Genomic DNA, 19,022 nt, shown 5'->3' with positions numbered 1-19,022 from the left:
CGCAATCGCTCCAATCAGTGTGCAGTGGGGCGGTCTGATCTGCAGTTGGCCGCCCTCCCCAGGCCTGTGCTGGTCTGCGAACCCTCCCCCCAACATGTCTGCAGCGTGTACTGGCTGGTACTTGTGGTACCACGCCACCGCTGATGTCGCAGCTCCTGCTCCACGTGAGTATTGTGCTCACCTTGCAGCTCCCGCGATGGCCCCTGCGCGCTCCCGCGATGGCCCCTGCCCGTGCCCCCCCCACGCCACGATCTGCCCCCCCGCCCTCTATTCTGCTTCCTTCCTTCTGCCTCTGCCCTCCCGCTCCCCATCTGCCGCCCTCCCACTCCCCATCTGCTTGCCCCCCCGACGTCTTCTTACCTGCCTTCACCGGATTGTCCGAGGTCTTCACTGGCCCGATCACATCTGCCTCCATTGCTGGGTCCTTCCTGGGTCTTCTGCTGATCTGTCCAACGTCCTGCCTGCTGCTCCTGTAAAGCTGTCCATCTCGCTTGCCTTCTGTTCCTCCTGCAGTTCTTCTGGTCAGTGATCCTCCTGCTAATCCTCTGGGTACTGTGAGTATAATATTTTTTTTTTCTGTATCCCCTGTCCATTTTTACACCTCATCCATCCGTCTGTGCGTCCCACCGAGCGCTGATCAGGGATGCAGATAACGGATCTGCATCCGTGGTCAATTTTTGGCGTGACTTTTTTTCTGTATCCCCAACGCTTTTTGTATCGTATCTGTCCGTGCGTCCCGCCGAGCTCTGATCAGGGATGCACATAACGGATCGGCATCCGTGCTCCATTTTTGTTTGTTTTGTTTTTTTTCCGTATCCCTGACGCTTTTTGTATCTCATCCGACCGTGCGTCCTGCAGCGGCCGATCAGTGCACCGCATCTGTGCGTTTGAAAAGTCAAATGGCGTTCCTTCTCTTCTGAGCCCCACTATGCGCCCAAACAATTACTTTCCACCACATATGCGGTATCTGCGTACTCAGGAAAAATGGCACAATACGTTTTATGGTGCAGTTTTTCCTGGTACCGTTGTAAACAACCTGGTTGATGCAAAAATTTTGTGGTTTAAAAAAAAAAAAAAAATAAAAACATTTTCACAGTTCAACGTTATCAACTTCTGTGGAGCCCCTGGGGGTACAAGGGGCTCACCAAACATCCAGATAAATTACTTGGGGGGGTATAGTTCCAAAATGGGGTAATTTGTAGGGGAGCTCCACTGTTTAGGCACCATAGGGGGGTCTCCAAACGTGACATGATATCCGCTAATGATTCCAACCAATTTTGCTGTCAAATGGTGCTCCTTCTCTTCTGAGCCCCACCATGCACCCAGACAATTACTTTCCACCACATATGAGTTATCTGCGTACTTAGGAGAAATTGCACAATACATTTTATGGTGCATTTTTTTCCTGATACCCTTGTGAAAAAAAAAGCTACCTGGTTCAAGTAAGTTTTGTGGTAAAAAAAAAAAATTGTATTCATGGCTCAACATTATCAACTTCTGTGGAGCCCCTTGGGGCTCGCTAAACATCTAGATAAACTCCTTGAGGGGGTCTAGTTTCCAAAATGAGGTCACTTGTGGGGGAGCTCCATTGTTTAGGCACCTCAGGGGGTCTCCAAATGCAACATTACGTCAGCTAATGATTCCAACCAATTTTGCTGTCAAATGGTGCTCCTTCTCTTCTGAGCCCCGCCATGCGCCCAAACAATTACTTTCCACCACATATGAGGTATCGTCATACTCAGGAAAAAAATGCACTATAAATTTCATGGTGTATTTTTTCCTGATACCCTTGTGAAAAAAAGCTACCTAGTTGAAGCAACAGTTTTGTGGTTAAAAAAAAACGGCTCAACATTATAAACTTCTCTGAAGCCCCCAGGTGTTCAAAGTGCTCACCAAACATCCTAGAAAAAATATTTGAGGGCTCTAGTTTCCAAAATGAGGTCATTTGTGGGGGAGCTCCATTGTTTAGGTACCTCAGGGGGTTTTCAAACCCGACATGGCGTCCGCTAATGAGTGCAGCTAATTTTGCACTCAAAAATTCAAATGGCGCTCCTTGCCTTCCGAGCCCTGCCGTATGCCCAAACATTTGATTTCCACCACATATGGGGTATCTGCGTACTCAGGAGAAAATGCACAATACATTTTATGGTGCATTTTCTTCCTGATACCCTTGTGAAAAAAAAGCTACCTAGTTGAAGCAACAGTTTTGTGGTAAAAAAATTTTTTTTTTCTTTTCACGGCTCAACGTTATAAACTTCTGTGATGCCCCCAGGGGTTCAAAGTGCTCACGAAATATCTAGAAAAACTATTTGAGGGCTCTAGTTTCCAAAATGGGGTAACTTGTGGGGGAGCTCCATTGTTTAGGCACCTCAGGGGGTCTTCAAACCCGACATGGCGTCCACTAATGAGTGCAGCTAATTTTGCACTCAAAAATTCAAATGGCGCTCCTTCCCTTTCGACCTCTGCCGTGCGCCCAAACAATTGATTTTTACCACATATGGGGTATCAGCGTACTCAGGAGAAATTGCACCATAAATTGTAGGGTGCACTTTCTCTTTTTTCTCCCTTGTGAAAATTAAAATTTTATGGCTAAAGTAACATTTTTGTGTTTTAAAAAGTTTAAATTTTCATTTTCTCCTTCCACATTGCTTTGGTTCCTGTGAAGCACCTAAAGGGTTAATAAATTTCTTGGATGTGGTTTTGAGCAGTGAGGGGTGCAGTTTTTAGAATGGGGTCACTTTTGGATATTTTCTGTCACCTAGGCCTCTCAAAGTCACTTCAAATGTGATGTAGTCCCTAAAAAAATTATTTCTTTATCGTTCCTATGGGAGACCCAGACATTGGGTGTATAGCTTCTGCCTCCGGAGGACACACAAAGTACTACACTAAAAAGTGTAGCTCCTCCCTCTGAGCATATACACCCCCTGGATAACCAGATCTAGCCAGTTCATTGCTTTGTGTTCAGGAGGCATACATCCACACATGCATTCTCATCTGATTTTTCATTTTTGGAAAGATTTTGAAGAAAAGCGGGTCCAAGTCTGGACCCCCGGCATGTCCCTTCTCACCCCACTGTGTCGGCGGTGCTGTTAAGGTTGATTCCAAGGCTGGAGCCTTACATGCCGCGCTCCTTCACCATCCCTCGGGCTCTGGCTTGAAGTGGGAGCCAGCACGGTTCTCCATGCTTTGCAGGAGACCGGTCTCCATCCGCAGCCCTTCAGGATCCTGCTGGACGGAGCACTCATCCCCAGGGACATGGCCCTGCGTCTCAGCAAGCTAAGTACCTGAGACGTTTATGTTCTGGAGGTCCCTGTACTTTTATTATGTGGGGAGAGTGTGCTGAGTGTTTTTTGTGACATTTCCGGCGGGTTCTCTGGCTGTCGCCTGAGAACCGCGCCGATGGTGCCTGCGCGCCGGCCGCACCGCTCAAATTTAGGCCCCGGCTTCGCCGGAGGCCTACTTTCGGTTTCATTGCCCTCGCATGTCATTCATGCAGAGGGACAGTGTGGCTCCGCCCAGCGGCCGTTCTACACAGGGGAGAGACACTCCTCACTGAGTACATGTCTGCTCCCCTGTAAGTCTCTTTGGCCCTCCAGATCCCGCTCTCAGGGTTGACCCCGCCCCCTCTCCTCGCTCCGGCGCCATTTTATCAGCGTTTTCTCTGCAATCAGCAGTGGCTGCAGCATCCCTGGCTGAGGTGCTTGGGGGTCCGGGCTTTGAGATCTGGAGGGCACACAACATCGCTCCAGCGGTCTGGTAAGCCACAACCTCGGGTTGTGGGTCTCCGTATATACTCTCTGGAGGTCACTCTGGCAAGAGCCCCCACTTCAGCAGCATGTCTCACACGAGGAGCAAGGCTCCAAAGCTATATTCAGTATGCACTGCATGTAAGCTCGTGCTGCCTGAACCGAGCACATATCCACATTGTGATGCCTGCTCTGCCCTGACAATGCCTCAGCCTGGAATCGCCCCCCCAGTGGTCTCTCCGGCTGCTCCGGCTCCTGTGGCTGAACCCCCGGCTTGGGTAGAATCCTTCTCTAGGTCAATCTCCCAGTCTTTTGCCCACTCCATGGGACAGCTGTCCCGGACTTTGCTGAACATGCATCAGCCCCCTTCACAGGGTGCCTCTGCTGCTAGGCCTCTCTCAGCGGAGCTCACAGAGGATTCATCATCTGGTCCCAGACCCCGTCCTCCTAAAAGGAGACGCAGGGTCCCCTCTCCTTCCTCGTCCCGCGGCTCTGATTCAAGAGCTGGCTCGCAGGACGAGGATGATGCCTTTACTGGGGGCTCGGAGGCTACCTCCATGTGCCCCATTGATCTGTCCGAAAGTGACTCAGATGTTAGTGATTTGATTGCGTCCATTAATTCTGTACTGGACCTCAATCCGCCAGTATCAGAGGAGCAACCCTCTCTGGCAGAAAAGCACCAGTTTACCTTGCCTAAGCGGACAAGGAGTGTGTTCTTTAACCACTCCAGCTTTCAGGCCACTGTGACCAAGCCTAGGGCCTGTCCTGACAAACGCTTCCCAAAGCGTGGTTCTGATGACCGTTTTCCCTTTCCACCTGAGGTGGTCAAGGAGTGGGCTCATTCACCAAAGGTAGACCCTCCGGTGTCTAGACTCTCAGCCCGGACCGTTGTATCAGTGGCTGATGGCACCTCTCTCTTAAGGATTCCACTGACCGCCAGGTTGACCTTCTGGCCAAATCTGTATATGAGGCGGCAGGGGCCTCGTTCTCCCCATCTTTTGCAGCAGTGTGGGCTCTCAAAGCCATCTCTGCTTCTCTAGAGGAGATGCATTCCCTCACCAGGGAATCTATGCCCGAAATGGTTGCCTTAACTTCCCAAGCTTCAGCTTTTTCATCCTATGCCATGTCTGCCATGCTGGAGGCTTCTCACCGCACTGCGGTGGCTTCGGCTAATTCCCTCGCTATCCGCAGGATCTTGTGGCTTCAAGAGTGGAAGGCAGATGCTTCTTCAAAGAAGTACCTTGCTGGGCTCCCTTTTGCTGGATCCAGGCTATTCGGTGAACAACTGGATGAAATTATTAAGGAAGCTACTGGCGGGAAGAGAACTTCCATGCCACAAACTAAAACCAGGAAACCTGTCCAGGGTAGGAACCAGTCGAGGTTTCGTTCCTTTCGTTCCTCCAACTGGTCATCCTCTAAGCCCTCGGTCTCGTCCACTAACTCAGCCAAGGACCAAAAATCCAACTGGCGCACAAAGGCGCGTCCACAGAAGACCGCAGGAGCGGCTGCCACTAAGGCAGCCTCCTCTTGACTATCTGGCCGCGCCAGCAACGTCCTTGGTCGGTGGCAGGCTCTCCCACTTTGGCGACGTGTGGTTTCAACACGTCTCCGATCAGTGGGTGCGGGATATCATCTCCCACGGCTACAGGATAGAATTCTCTTCCAGCCCGCCAAACAGATTTTTTCTGTCAACTCCCCCCTGCTCCAAGGCCGCCGCCTTCTCTCAGGCCGTGGCATCCTTGCAGGCCAACGGAGTAATTGTACCGCTTCCCGCCCGGGAACGGTTCAGAGGTTTCTACTCAAATCTCTTCCTAGTCCCCAAAAAGGACGGTTCCTTCCGGCCCATCCTGGATCTCAAGCTTCTCAACAAGCATGTTCAGGTGCGGCATTTTCGCATGGAGTCTCTGCGATCAGTCATTGCCTCAATGACCCAAGGAGATTTCCTAGCATCCATCGACATCAGAGATGCCTATCTGCATGTGCCAATTGCAGTTTCACACCAGCGTTGGCTACGTTTTGCAATCGGAGAGGAACATTTCCAATTCGTGGCTCTCCCCTTCGGGTTAGCCACGGCCCCTCGAGTATTCACCAAGGTCATGGCAGCAGTGGTTGCGGTTCTGCACCTCCAGGGGTTGGCAGTGATTCCTTACCTGGACGACCTTCTAGTCAAGGTTTCATCCAGCGCAGACTGTCAGCGGAGTGTCTCGCTCACTCTCGCCACTCTAGCCCAATTCGGGTGGCTTGTCAATCTGCCCAAATCCACTCTGACTCCGACCCAGAGGCTCACGTACCTGGGGATGCAGTTCGAGACTCTGCCGGCACTTGTGAAGCTGCCCTTAGTCAAACAGCAGTCCCTCCATCTGGCGGTGCGCTCTCTGCTGAGGCCCCGCCGTCATTCCATCAGGCACCTAATGCAGGTGCTGGGTCAGATGGTGGTGTCAATGGAGGCTGTTCCCTTTGCCCAGTTCCATCTGCGTCCTCTGCAGCTGGACATTCTCCGCTGTTGGGACAAGCGGACTTCCTCCTTGCACAGGCTAGTGGCTCTGTCGCCACAGACCAGGGGCTCCCTTCAGTGGTGGCTTCGGCCCCTCTCTGTCTCAGGGGCGCTCTTTCCTGGCCCCGTCCTGGGTGATCCTCACCACGGATGCCAGTCTATCCGGCTGGGGAGCGGTATGTCTCCACCACCGAGCGCAGGGCACTTGGACTCCGTCCGAGTCAGCCCTTTCAGTCAATGTGCTGGAAACCAGAGCTGTGCTTCTAGCTCTCCTAGCCTTTCACCACCTGTTGGCGGGCAAGCACATCCGAGTACAGTCAGACAACGCGACAGCGGTTGCCTACATCAATCACCAAGGCGGGACACGCAGCCGCCTGGCAATGTTGGAGGTTCAACGCATCCTTCAATGGACGGAGGACTCCAAGTCCACCATATCCGCAGTCCACATCCCAGGCGTGGAAAACTGGGAAGCAGATTATCTCAGCCGTCAAACGATGGACAGTGGCGAGTGGTCCCTGCATCCGGCAGTGTTTCAGTCAAACTGCCGCAAGTGGGGCACTCCGGAAGTGAATCTAATGGCATCCCGGCACAACAACAAGGTTCCGGTTTACGTGGCTCGCTCCCACGATCCTCAGGCCTTTGCAGCGGACGCTCTGGTTCAAGATTGGTCCCAGTTTTGTCTGTCCTACGTGTTTCCCCCTCTAGCTCTCTTGCCCAGAGTCCTGTGCAAGATCAGAATGGAGGGCCGTCGGGTCATAATCATTGCTCCGGACTGGCCCAGGCGAGCTTGGTACCCAGACCTGCTCCATCTGTCCGTAGAGGTGCCGTGGCATCTTACGGACCGTCCAGACCTTCTCTCACAAGGTCCGTTTTTCCGCCAGAATTCTGCGGCTCTCAAATTGACGGCGTGGCTCTTGAGTCCTGGATCTTGACGGCTTCTGGTATTCCTCCTGAAGTAATCTCCACTATGACTCGGGCTCGGAAGTCTTCCTCGGCCAAAATCTATCACAGGACCTGGAGAATTTTCCTGTCCTGGTGTCACTCTTCCGGCCATGCTTCTTGGCCTTTTTCCTTGCCGACCCTTCTGTCCTTTTTACAGTCCGGTCTGCAGCTAGGACTATCCCTCAATTCCCTCAAGGGACAAGTCTCGGCTCTGTCAGTGCTTTTCCAGCGGCGTATCGCCCGGCTGGCTCAGGTCCGCACCTTCATGCAGGGCGCGTCTCACATTCCGCTTTACCGGCGGCCCTTGGATCCCTGGGACCTCAATTTGGTCCTCACTGCCTTGAAGAAACCCCCCTTTGAGCCTCTTAGGGAGGTTTCTTTGTTTCGTCTTTCACAGAAAGTGGTCTTTCTAGTGGCCATAACTTCCCTCAGGAGAGTCTCTGATTTGGCTGCGCTCTCTTCGGAGTCACCTTTTTTGGTTTTTCATCAAGACAAGGTGGTTCTCCGTCCGACTCCGGACTTTCTCCCTAAGGTGGTTTCTCCTTTCCACCTTAACCAGGACATTTCCCTGCCTTCCTTTTGTCCGGCTCCTGTTCATCGCTTTGAAAAAGCGTTGCATACTCTGGATCTGGTGCGGGCGCTCCGGATCTATGTGTCACGCACCGCTGTTCTTAGGCGGTGCACCTCTCTTTGTGCTAACTACAGGTCGGCGTAAGGGCCTCTCTGCTTCTAAGCCGACCTTAGCTCGTTGGATTAGGTCGGCCATTTCCGATGCCTACCAGTGTACTCAGGTGCCTCCCCCGCCGGGGATCAAGGCACACTCGACCAGAGCTGTGGGTGCCTCTTGGGCTTTCAGGTACCAGGCTACGGCTCAGCAGGTCTGTCTGGCTGCCACTTGGACTAGCCTGCATACCTTTTCAAAGCACTACCAAGTGCATGCTCATGCTTCGGCAGATGCGAGCTTGGGCAGACGCATCCTTCAGGCGGCTGTCGCCCATTTGTGAAGTTAGGCTCTGCCTACTTCTCAGTTTTTCTGTTTATTCCCACCCATGGACTGCTTTGAGACGTCCCAATGTCTGGGTCTCCCATAGGAACGTTAAAGAAAAAGAGAATTTTGTTTACTTACCGTAAATTCTTTTTCTTATAGTTCCGTATTGGGAGACCCAGCACCCTCCCTGTTGCCAGTTTCTTGTTCCGCGTGTTATCACCGGCTGTTGTCGTGGACAGAGTCTCCGGTTGTTCCGGTTCTTGCTCTGTCTTTACTTGTGGGTGGCTATTCTCCTTCAGCTTTTGCACTAAACTGGCTAGATCTGGTTATCCAGGGGGTGTATCTGCTCAGAGGGAGGAGCTACACTTTTTAGTGTAGTACTTTGTGTGTCCTCCGGAGGCAGAAGCTATACACCCAATGTCTGGGTCTCCCAATACGGAACTATAAGAAAAAGAATTTACGGTAAGTAAACAAAATTCTTTTTCGTAAATTTTGTTGGAAAAATGAGAAATTGCTGATGAACTTTGACCCCTTCTAACTTCCTAATGAAAAAAAAATTTGTTTTGAAAATTGCGCTGACTTAAAGTAGACAGGTGGGAAATGTTATTTACTAACTATTTCTTTGTCGCTCCATTGGGAGACCCAGACAATTGGGTGTATAGCTTCTGCCTCCGGAGGCCACACAAAGTATTACACTTAAAAGTGTAAACCCCTCCCCTCTGCCTATACACCCCCATTGTGCATCACGGGCTCCTCAGTTTTTATGCTTTGTGTTGAAGGAGGCACACATGCACGCAAGCTCCACAATTTAGTCAGCAGCAGCTGCTGATTTTATCGGAAGAAAAGAGGGCCCATAACAGGGCCCCCGGCATGCTCCCTTCTCACCCCACTCTGGTCGGCGGTGCTGTTAAGGTTGAGGTACCCATTGCGGGTACACAGGCAGGAGCCACATGCCGTTTTCCTTCCCCATCCCTTAGGGGCTCTGGGTGAAGTGGGATCCTAACCGGTCACCAGGCACTGGGACCGTGCTCCCTCCGCAGCCCCTGGGGGAATCTGCTGGACAGGAGACCGGGTATCGTCAGGGACAGGCCCTGCTCCTCTGAGGTACTCTGTGTCCCCTTGGGGACGGCGCATAGAGCGCCTGTCTAATGGACGCTGCAGCAGCTGCTGGGTGTGTTTGTGCGCCGGGACTACCGCGCTGACCGCGCTTGTTTGCCGGCCGCGCTTATAACTTTAGTCCCCGGCTTTTGCGGCCTAGTACCGCATATTCCCGCCCCCAGGCCTGCCAGTCAGGGGTAAGGGCGGGACGCTGCACTGGACGTCAGCGCTGAGGGCTGGAGCATACTTTGTATCCTCCTCCCCCCTCACTGAGCACCGTGGGGCACCAGATTCCCGCACTTTCTAAGGCACGCCCACGGCTCCCTCCTCCTCTCAGAACGCTGGCAGCCATTCCTATCAGCACTTCTGACGCTGGGGAACTTCAGAGACGAGCTCCAACAGCTCTGGGAGACCCAGGCAGGGAATCTGGTGATCACACAAACGCTGAGGGCGGTCGGTAAGCAGCACCTGTTACTAGGTGCTTGCCCCCCTGGGTGCTGAAATGTATATTTATATGCTTATATTGTATACATTTACGCTGTACGGCCGCTCTACTGCTTTGGCTATATACCCTCTCTGATTGCTCTAAGAGGAGACAACAGCATGTCGTCCGCAAAAAGCAAGGGTGCCAAGGCACAGGCTTACTTTGCAACCTGTACCTCATGTGCGGCTATGCTACCTGCAGGTTCCACCTACCCTCATTGTGTGCAATGCTCGGCCCCTGTGACACTCACTCAGCCGGAGCCTCTGCCACTGGTGGGGCCCTCGGCCCAGGTGGAACCACCTGCTGCCACTGTCCAGGTGACAGGGACAGAGTTTGCAGTATTCGCTGACAAACCTTCTGAGTCTATGGATAAATGGTCTGCTAAGATACTAGAAGCTTTGCAGTCCAGACCTGTAACACAAGCCCCGGGCACTGTTGAACCTTTTCACTCAGACCCCCCTCGGTCGGCGCAGCAAAGTGCTCCTGGGGCGACTCTTAGGTCCCACGGTGAGGACTCCGACACGGACCGCAGTCCCAGACCGGCTAAGCGGGCTCGCAGGGAGCTTCCCTCGACTTCATCACAGTGTTCAGGGTCTCAGCATAAGGACTCTCTGGATGATGAAACGGCGGTGGCAGATCAGGGCTCTGATTCTGACGCCGCTCTCAACCTTGATACACCTGAAGGGGATGCCATAGTGAACGACCTTATAGCGTCCATCAATCAGGTGTTGGATCTTTCTCCTCCAACTCCTCAGATTGAGGAGTCAGCTTATCAGCAGGAGAAGTTCCATTTTAGGTTTCCCAAACGTACACGGAGTGCGTTTCTTGACCACTCTGACTTCAGAGATACAGTCCAGAAACACCGTGCTTATCCAGATAAGCGCTTTACTAAGTGCCTTAATGACACACGTTATCCCTTCCCCCCCTGACGTAGTCAAGGGTTGGGCTCAGTGTCTCAAGGTGGATCCTCCAATCTCTAGACTGGCGGCTAGATCCATAGTTGCAGTGGCAGACGGTGCATCACTCAAGGATGCCACTGACAGGCAGATAGAGCTCCTGATGAAATCCATCTATGAAGCTATCGGCGCGTCCTTTGCTCCGGCATTCGCAGCCGTATGGGCACTCCAAGCTATCTCAGCCTGTCAGTCTGAGATTCACGTTTATGTACTTGCACAATTCTACAGTTCATATATATATATAGTAACTTATTAAATTTTCACATTTTTTAAGGGCGTTTGCCTTTATTAACTGATCTTTCTGTGCTACTTCATGACATTCCATCCCCATTTCCACCAAGCCTACTAGATGCATTTGGAGGAATGGTTTGGTGGTTTAATCCCTTTGCATACCAGTACTTGTCCATAGGTTCGCACCTCTCCATTTCCATATTAACCCCTTGTTTTATGAATTTTCCCTGCAAATCTTAAATTTTATATGTCAAAAATGGACCACGAAAAACTTGTTTTTAAAAACTTTTAATAATGTTTATTTTTAGCGCATGCAGTAATTTGTGTTTTACAATAATTTGTTGTATTTAATTGTGATTTTTTTTGTATGTTCTCCTCGTGTCTATGAGTCATTGCCCTGCAAACAGAGTGGGTGGATGACGTCATAGCTGACAACGTGGCAGTCTTCAATCCTCCTTTATAACACTTGACTGTTAGACAGCTGCATGATTTCTTTTTTCCCTGAGGAAGGAGACGATTCCAGTCTCTGAAACGCGTTGGAAATGCTGTAATAAAAAAGAAACTTCTTTATTAATCCTGCACCAGTGGTTTTTCAGCGCGGCTAAAACCCGTTTTCCTATATTTATATATGACTTTTGCTGTTTCACGGGGCCGCTGCTTTTTAACCAAGCTGACACTCACATGCGATTTCAGGAGTTGTGACTAGCACAACCTGATCAGGTGAGTGTTATCATAACTTTCCGTCATTTCTTGTTTACCGGGTAAGACCCTATTTGCGCCTTCTGTCTCCCCACCTCTAGCACCTGCATAGTCTGAGATTAATGCAGTCACACGTGCCTCTACTCCGCAGGTTGTGTCCTTAACCTCTCAGGCGTCGGCATTTGCGTCCTACGCCATGAATGCTGTCCTGGACTCTGCGAGCCGTACGGCGGTAGCATCCGCCAATTCGGTGGCAGTCCGCAGGGCCATGTGGCTACGTGAATGGAAGGCAGACTCTGCTTCCAAAAAGTTCTTAACCGGTTTGCCATTTTCTGGCGACCGCCTGTTTGGCGAGCAATTGGATGAAATCATTAAACAATCCAAGGGAAAGGACTCGTCCTTACCCCAGTCCAAACCAAACAGACCTCAACAACGGAAGGTACAAGCGAGGTTTCGGTCCTTTCGGCCCGCAGCCAGGTCTCAATTCTCCTCGTCCAACAGGCCACAGAAGGGTCAGAGGAACTCTGATTCATGGCGGTCTAAGTCACGTCCTAAAAAGACCGCCGGAGGAACCGCTCCCAAAGCGGCCTCATGACTTTCGGCCTCCCCAAACCGCATCCTCGGTCGGTGGCAGGCTCTCCCGCTTTTGCGACGCCTGGTTGCCACATGTCCAAGACCGATGGGTGAGAGACATTTTGTCCCACGGTTACAGGATAGAGTTCCGCTCGCGTCCTCAGACTCGTTTCTTCAGAACATCTCCGCCCCCCGAGCGAGCCGATGCTCTTCTTCAGGCGGTGAGCACTCTGAAGGCAGAAGGAGTGGTGATCCCTGTTCCCCTTCAGCAATGGGGTCACGGTTTTTACTCCAACTTGTTTGTGGTGCCAAAAAAGGACGGATCTTTCCGTCCCGTTCTGGACCTCAAACTGCTCAACAGACACGTAAAAACCAGGCGGTTCCGGATGGAATCCCTCCGCTCCGTCATCGCCTCGATGTCCCAAGGAGACTTCCTAGCATCAATCGACATCAGGGATGCTTATCTCCACGTGCCGATTGCACCAGAGCATCAGCGCTTCCTGCGTTTCGCCATCGGGGACGAACACCTTCAGTTCGTGGCACTGCCTTTCGGCCTGGCGACAGCCCCACGGGTCTTCACCAAGGTCATGGCATCCGTGGTGGCGGTCCTACACTCTCAGGGACACTCGGTGATCCCTTACTTAGACGATCTCCTTGTCAAGGCCCCCTCTCGGGTGGCATGCCAACACAGCCTGAACATTGCTCTGGAGACTCTCCAGAGATTCGGGTGGATCATCAATTTCCCAAAGTCAAAATTGACACCGACCCAATCGCTGACATATCTCGGGATGGAGTTTCATACTCTCTCAGCGATAGTGAAACTTCCGCTGGACAAACAGCGTTCACTACGGACAGGGGTGCAATCTCTCCTTCGAGCCCAGTCGCACCCCTTGAGGCGCCTCATGCACTTCCTAGGGAAGATGGTGGCAGCAATGGAGGCAGTTCCATTTGCGCAGTTTCATCTGCGTCCACTTCAATGGGACATTCTCCGCAAATGGGACAGGAAGTCGACGTCCCTCGACAGGAACGTCTCTCTTTCTCGGGCAGCCAAGGCCTCCCTTCAGTGGTGGCTTCTTCCCACTTCTTTGTCGAAGGGGAAATCATTCCTACCCCCATCCTGGGCTGTGGTCACGACGGACGCGAGTCTGTCAGGGTGGGGAGCGGTGTTCCTCCACCACAGGGCTCAGGGTACCTGGACTCAGCCAGAGTCCTCCCTTCAGATCAATGTTCTGGAGATAAGGGCAGTGTATCTAGCCCTAAAGGCGTTCCAGCCGTGGCTGGAAGGCAGGCAGATCCGAATTCAGTCGGACAACGCCACGGCGGTGGCATACATCAACCACCAAGGCGGCACACGCAGTCGGCAAGCCTTCCAGGAAGTTCGGCGGATTCTGCTGTGGGTGGAAACCACAGCCTCCACCATCTCCGCAGTTCACATCCCGGGCGTAGAAAACTGGGAAGCAGACTTTCTCAGTCGCCAGGGCATGGACGCAGGGGAATGGTCTCTTCACCCGGACGTGTTTCAAGAGATCTGTTGCCGCTGGGGGAAGCCGGACGTCGACCTAATGGCGTCCCGGCACAACAACAAGGTCCCGGCATTCATTGCACGGTCTCAAGATCACAGAGCTCTGGCGGCAGACGCATTAGTTCAGGATTGGTCGCAGTTTCGGCTGCCTTATGTATTTCCTCCTCTGGCACTGCTGCCCAGAGTATTAAGCAAGATCAGGTCCGAATGCCGCCGCGCCATCCTCATCGCCCCAGACTGGCCGAGGAGGTTGTGGTACCCGGATCTGTGGCATCTCACGGTGGGTCAACCGTGGGCACTACCAGACCGTCCAGACTTACTGTCTCAAGGGCCATTTTTCCATCTGAATTCTGCGGCCCTCAACCTGACTGTGTGGCCATTGAGTCCTGGATCCTAGCGTCTTCAGGATTATCTCAAGAGGTCATTGCCACTATGAGACAGGCCAGGAAACCAACGTCCGCCAAGATCTATCACAGGGCTTGGAGGATCTTCTTATCCTGGTGCTCTGATCAGGGTTTTACTCCCTGGCCATTTGCCTTGCCCACTTTTCTGTCCTTCCTTCAATCCGGAATGGAAAAGGGTTTGTCTCTCGGCTCTCTTAAGGGACAAGTCTCGGCGCTCTCTGTGTTCTTTCAAAAGCGTCTAGCCAGGCTTCCGCAGGTACGCACGTTCCTGCAGGGGGTTTGCCACATTGTCCCTCTTTACAAGCGCCCGTTAGAACCCTGGGATCTGAACAAGGTGCTAACGGCTCTTCAGAAACCACCTTTCGAGCCAATGAGAGATATTTCTCTTTCACGCCTTTCACAGAAGGTGGTCTTCCTAGTGGCAGTCACATCACTTCGGAGAGTGTCTGAGCTAGCTGCACTGTCATGCAAAGCCCCCTTCCTGGTGTTTCACCAGGACAAGGTGGTTCTGCGTCCGGTTCCGGAATTTCTCCCTAAGGTGGTATCCCCTTTTCATCTCAATCAGGATATCTCCTTACCTTCTTTTCTTCAGCGCTCTATTGGGAGACCCAGACGATTGGGGTATAGCTACTGCCCTCCGGAGGCCACACAAAGCACTACACTAAAAAGTGCAAGGCCCCTCCCCTTCTGGCTATACCCCCCCGTGGTATCACGGGTACTCCAGTTTTCAAGCTTTGTGCGAAGGAGGTCAGACATCCACGCATAGCTCCACAGATTTTAGTCAGCAGTAGCTGCTGACTATTTCGGATGGAAGAAAAGAGGGCCCATATAGGGCCCCCAGCATGCTCCCTTCTCACCCGTTGATGGTGTTGTAAGGTTGAGGTACCTATTGCTGGTACAGAGGCTGGAGCCCCACATGCTGTTTTCCTTCCACATCCCCTTGTAGGGCTCTGTGGAAGTGGGATCCTGCCGGCCTCAAAGCTCTGACGCCGGGCTCCATCCACAGACCCATAGAACCTGGTGGATGCCGAGCAGGAGTACCATCAGGGACATGGCCCTGCATCATACAGGTACTCTGTGTCCCCGGCAGGCACAGACACACTCCGGGCTGGCTGGGTGTTGTAGTGCGCCGGGGACCGTAACGCTAGAGCTAGTGTCTCTACAGTTTACTGGGGGACTTTTTTCTGTGTGTGGGAACGCAGCGCCGACCCCCGCTGGACCGGCGGCGCTGCTGTGACTTTTAGTTCGCCGGGGACACGCCGACCGCGCTTTTACGGCGGTGGCGTTTATAAATCTAGTCCCCGGCTTTTGCGGCCTAGGACGCCGGCAGCTCCGATTCGTTCCCGCCCCCACCCTGTCAATCAGGGTAGGGGAGAGACGCTGTTTCACGGCAGCGACGAGGGCTGGAGCCTGATTTACATGCTCCAGCCCTCTCACTAGGCACAGAGGGAAGCAGGCTTCCCGCTCTTAGCCAGGAACGCCCAGGGCCCGCCCCCCCTCCTCTCTCAGGACGCCGGCAGCCATTACATGCATGTCTGGCTGGAGGAAGGACGCAAGGCTCTGGGAGACCTGGACTAGGGGGCTTTGGAGATCACACACCCGCTCTTAAGCGGGCGGTAAGCGGCTTTTCAGCTGGCCCCTCTAGTGCCTCAGTGTGTATTAGTGTACTGTGTCACTGGACATATATATATTTCCTTATTGCTTGCACTGTGAGGTCGCTTCCTGGCTGTATACCCAGATCACTCTGAGGAGGCAGCAACATGTCATCCGCAAAACGCAAGGCTGCCAAGGCTAGGGCTGTGTACACTGCGTGTGCTGCATGTGGGGCTGCTCTACCAGCAGGCTCCAAGGACCCCCATTGTGTGCAATGCTCAGATCCGGTGCTGCTTCGCCAGCCGGAGTCAGGAGAGATAGTGACCCAGGCTGAGACGCCTGTAAGTCCTGCCCCGGTGTCAGGGACAGACTTTGCAGTTTTTGCGGATAATATGTCTGTGACTATGGCAAAAATCCTTGAAACTTTGCAATCCATGCCTGGGGCTCAGTCTATGGACACGGCGAGGTCTCTGTCCTCTAATCCCCCTCAGTTGGATTTAATCCAGACTGCAAGGGGGTCCCCGGCTTCACAGGCTGAGTATTATGACTCAGATGATAGCCCCAGCCACCCTAAGCGAGCTCGCTGGGAAAGACCCTCAACGTCATCACACTGCTCAGGGTCTCAGCGCAATCAGTCTCCCTGTGATGCGTCTGATGAGAGTGATCAGGAGTCTTATCCTGGAACCCCTCTGAATCTGGATACCCCGGATGGGGACGCCATGGTAAACGATCTTATCTCAGCCATCAATAGACTGTTAGATATTTCTCCCCCAGCCCCTTCAGCAGAGGAGGCAGCTGCAGAGCAGGAGAAGTTTCGTTTCCTCTATCCCAAGCGTAAATTAAGTGCTTTCTTGGATCACTCTGACTTCAGAGAGTCAATCCAGAAACACGACACTCATCCAGAAAGGCGTTTCTCTAAACGTTCTAAGGATACACGTTTTCCTTTTCCCCCTGATGTGGTCAAGCGCTGGACCCAGTGTCCAAAAGTTGACCCCCCGATTTCCAAACTTGCAGCTAGATCCATAGTTGCAGTGGAGGATGGCGCTTCACTTAAGGATGCCAATGACAGACAGATGGACCTTTGGTTAAAATCTGTCTATGAAGCTATCGGCGCGTCGTTTGCTCCAGCATTCGCAGCCGTATGGGCACTCCAAGCTATTTCAGCTGGTTTAGCAAAAGTGGATGTTATCTTACATCCAGCGGTGCCGCAAGTGGCGTCCCTTACCTCGCAGATGTCCGCGTTCGCGTCTTACGCTATCAATGCGGTCCTAGAATCTACCAGCCGCACCTCAATGGCGTCCGCCAATTCGGTAGTTTTGCGCAGAGCCTTGTGGTTAAAGGACTGGAAAGCAGATGCTGGTTCCAAAAAATGTTTAACCAGCCTGCCTTTATCTAGAGATAGACTGTTTGGCGAACCATTGGCTGACATCATTAAACAGTCCAAGGGTAAAGACTCTTCTTTACCCCAGCCCAGAACAAGCAAACCTCAGCAGAAAAAGTGGCAGCAGAGGTTTCAGTCCTTTCGAGGTTCGGGCAAGACACAATTCTCCTCGTCCAAAGGGACTCAGAGGACGCAAAGAAGCTCAGATTCCTGGCGGGCTCACGCGCGCCCCAAGAAAGCAAATGGAGGCACCGCTTCCAAAGCGGCCACCTCATGACTTCCAGCTCCCCCCCTCCGCATCTCCGGTCGGGGGCAGGCTCTCCCGCTTTTCCGTCATTTGGATGTCACAGGTCAAAGACCGGTGGGTGACAGACATTTTGTCGCGCGGGTACAGAATCGAGTTCAGTTCTCGTCCTCCAGCTCGGTTCTTCAGAACCTCCCCACATCCAGACCGAGCAGATGCCCTGCTGCAGGCGGTGGACTCTCTAAGAGCGGAAGGAGTAGTGGTTCCTGTACCGCCTCAGGAACAAGGGCGAGGGTTTTACTCCAATCTCTTTGTGGTTCCAAAAAAGGACGGCTCGTTCCGTCCTGTTCTGGATCTAAAGCTGCTCAACAAACATGTGCACGCCAGGCGGTTCAGGATGGAAACCCTCCGCTCTGTCGTGGCCTCAATGTCTCAAGGAGACTTCCTTGCCTCAATAGACATCAAAGATGCTTATCTCCACGTGCCAATTGCTACAGAACATCAACGTTTTCTACGTTTTGTGATAGGAAACGAACATCTTCAGTTCGTAGCTCTGCCATTCGGTCTGGCGACAGCCCCACGGGTTTTCACCAAGGTCATGGCGGCAGTGGTAGCAGTCTTGCACTCTCAGGGACACTCGGTGATCCCTTACCTAGACGATCTACTTGTCAAGGCACCCTCTCAAGAGGCATGCCAACTCAGTCTACATGCTACGCTAGAGACTCTACAGACTTTCGGATGGATCATCAACTTTCCAAAGTCAAATTTGTCACCGACACAGTCACTAACGTATCTTGGCATGGAGTTCCATACTCGAGCAGCGAGAGTGAAGCTTCCGCTGAACAAGCAGCGGTCACTACAGACAGGGGTGCAATCCCTCCTTCAGGGCCAGTCGCACCCCTTACGGCGCCTCATGCACTTCCTCGGGAAGATGGTGGCAGCCATGGAAGCAGTTCCCTTTGCGCAGTTTCATCTGCGCCCACTTCAATGGGACATTCTCCGCCAATGGGACGGGAAGTCAACGTCCCTGGACAGGAAAGTCTCTCTTTCCCAGACGGCCAAGGACTCTCTACAATGGTGGCTCCTTCCCACCTCATTGTCTCAGGGAAGATCCTTCCTGCCCCCATCCTGGGCAGTGGTCACGACAGATGCGAGTCTGTCAGGGTGGGGAGCAGTGTTTCTCCACCACAGGGCTCAGGGGACGTGGACTCCGCAGGAGTCCACCCTTCAGATCAATGTTCTGGAAATCAGAGCAGTGTATCTTGCCCTACTAGCCTTCCAGCAGTGGCTGGAAGGAAGGCAGATCCGAATTCAGTCGGACAACTCCACAGCGGTGGCATACATCAACCACCAAGGGGGGACACGCAGTCGGCAAGCCTTCCAGGAAGTCCGGCGGATTCTGATGTGGGTGGAAGCCACGGCCTCCACCATATCCGCAGTTCACATCCCCGGCGTAGAAAACTGGGAAGCAGACTTCCTCAGTCGCCAGGGCATGGACGCAGGGGAATGGTCCCTTCACCCGGACGTGTTTCAGGAAATCTGTCGCCGATGGGGAGTGCCGGACGTCGACCTAATGGCGTCCCGGCACAACAACAAGGTCTCGGCATTCATGGCGAGGTCGCGCGATCAAAGAGCTCTGGCGGCAGACGCATTGGTTCAAGATTGGT

At 52.8% G+C, this 19,022-nt stretch overlaps 1 protein-coding gene across 1 annotated transcript in view; it reads left to right on the top strand.

Moving 5' to 3' along the window:
* Positions 1-19,022, top strand: part of NCBP1 (nuclear cap binding protein subunit 1) — a 191,436-nt gene that overhangs the window by 59,504 nt on the left and 112,910 nt on the right. The gene's annotated exons all lie outside the window — the stretch shown is intronic.

Source organism: Anomaloglossus baeobatrachus, chromosome 1 (genome assembly GCF_048569485.1).
Source record: "Anomaloglossus baeobatrachus isolate aAnoBae1 chromosome 1, aAnoBae1.hap1, whole genome shotgun sequence".
In the NCBI taxonomy this organism is placed as follows: domain Eukaryota; kingdom Metazoa; phylum Chordata; class Amphibia; order Anura; family Aromobatidae; genus Anomaloglossus; species Anomaloglossus baeobatrachus.
This window is presented reverse-complemented; position numbering and strand designations above follow the sequence as displayed.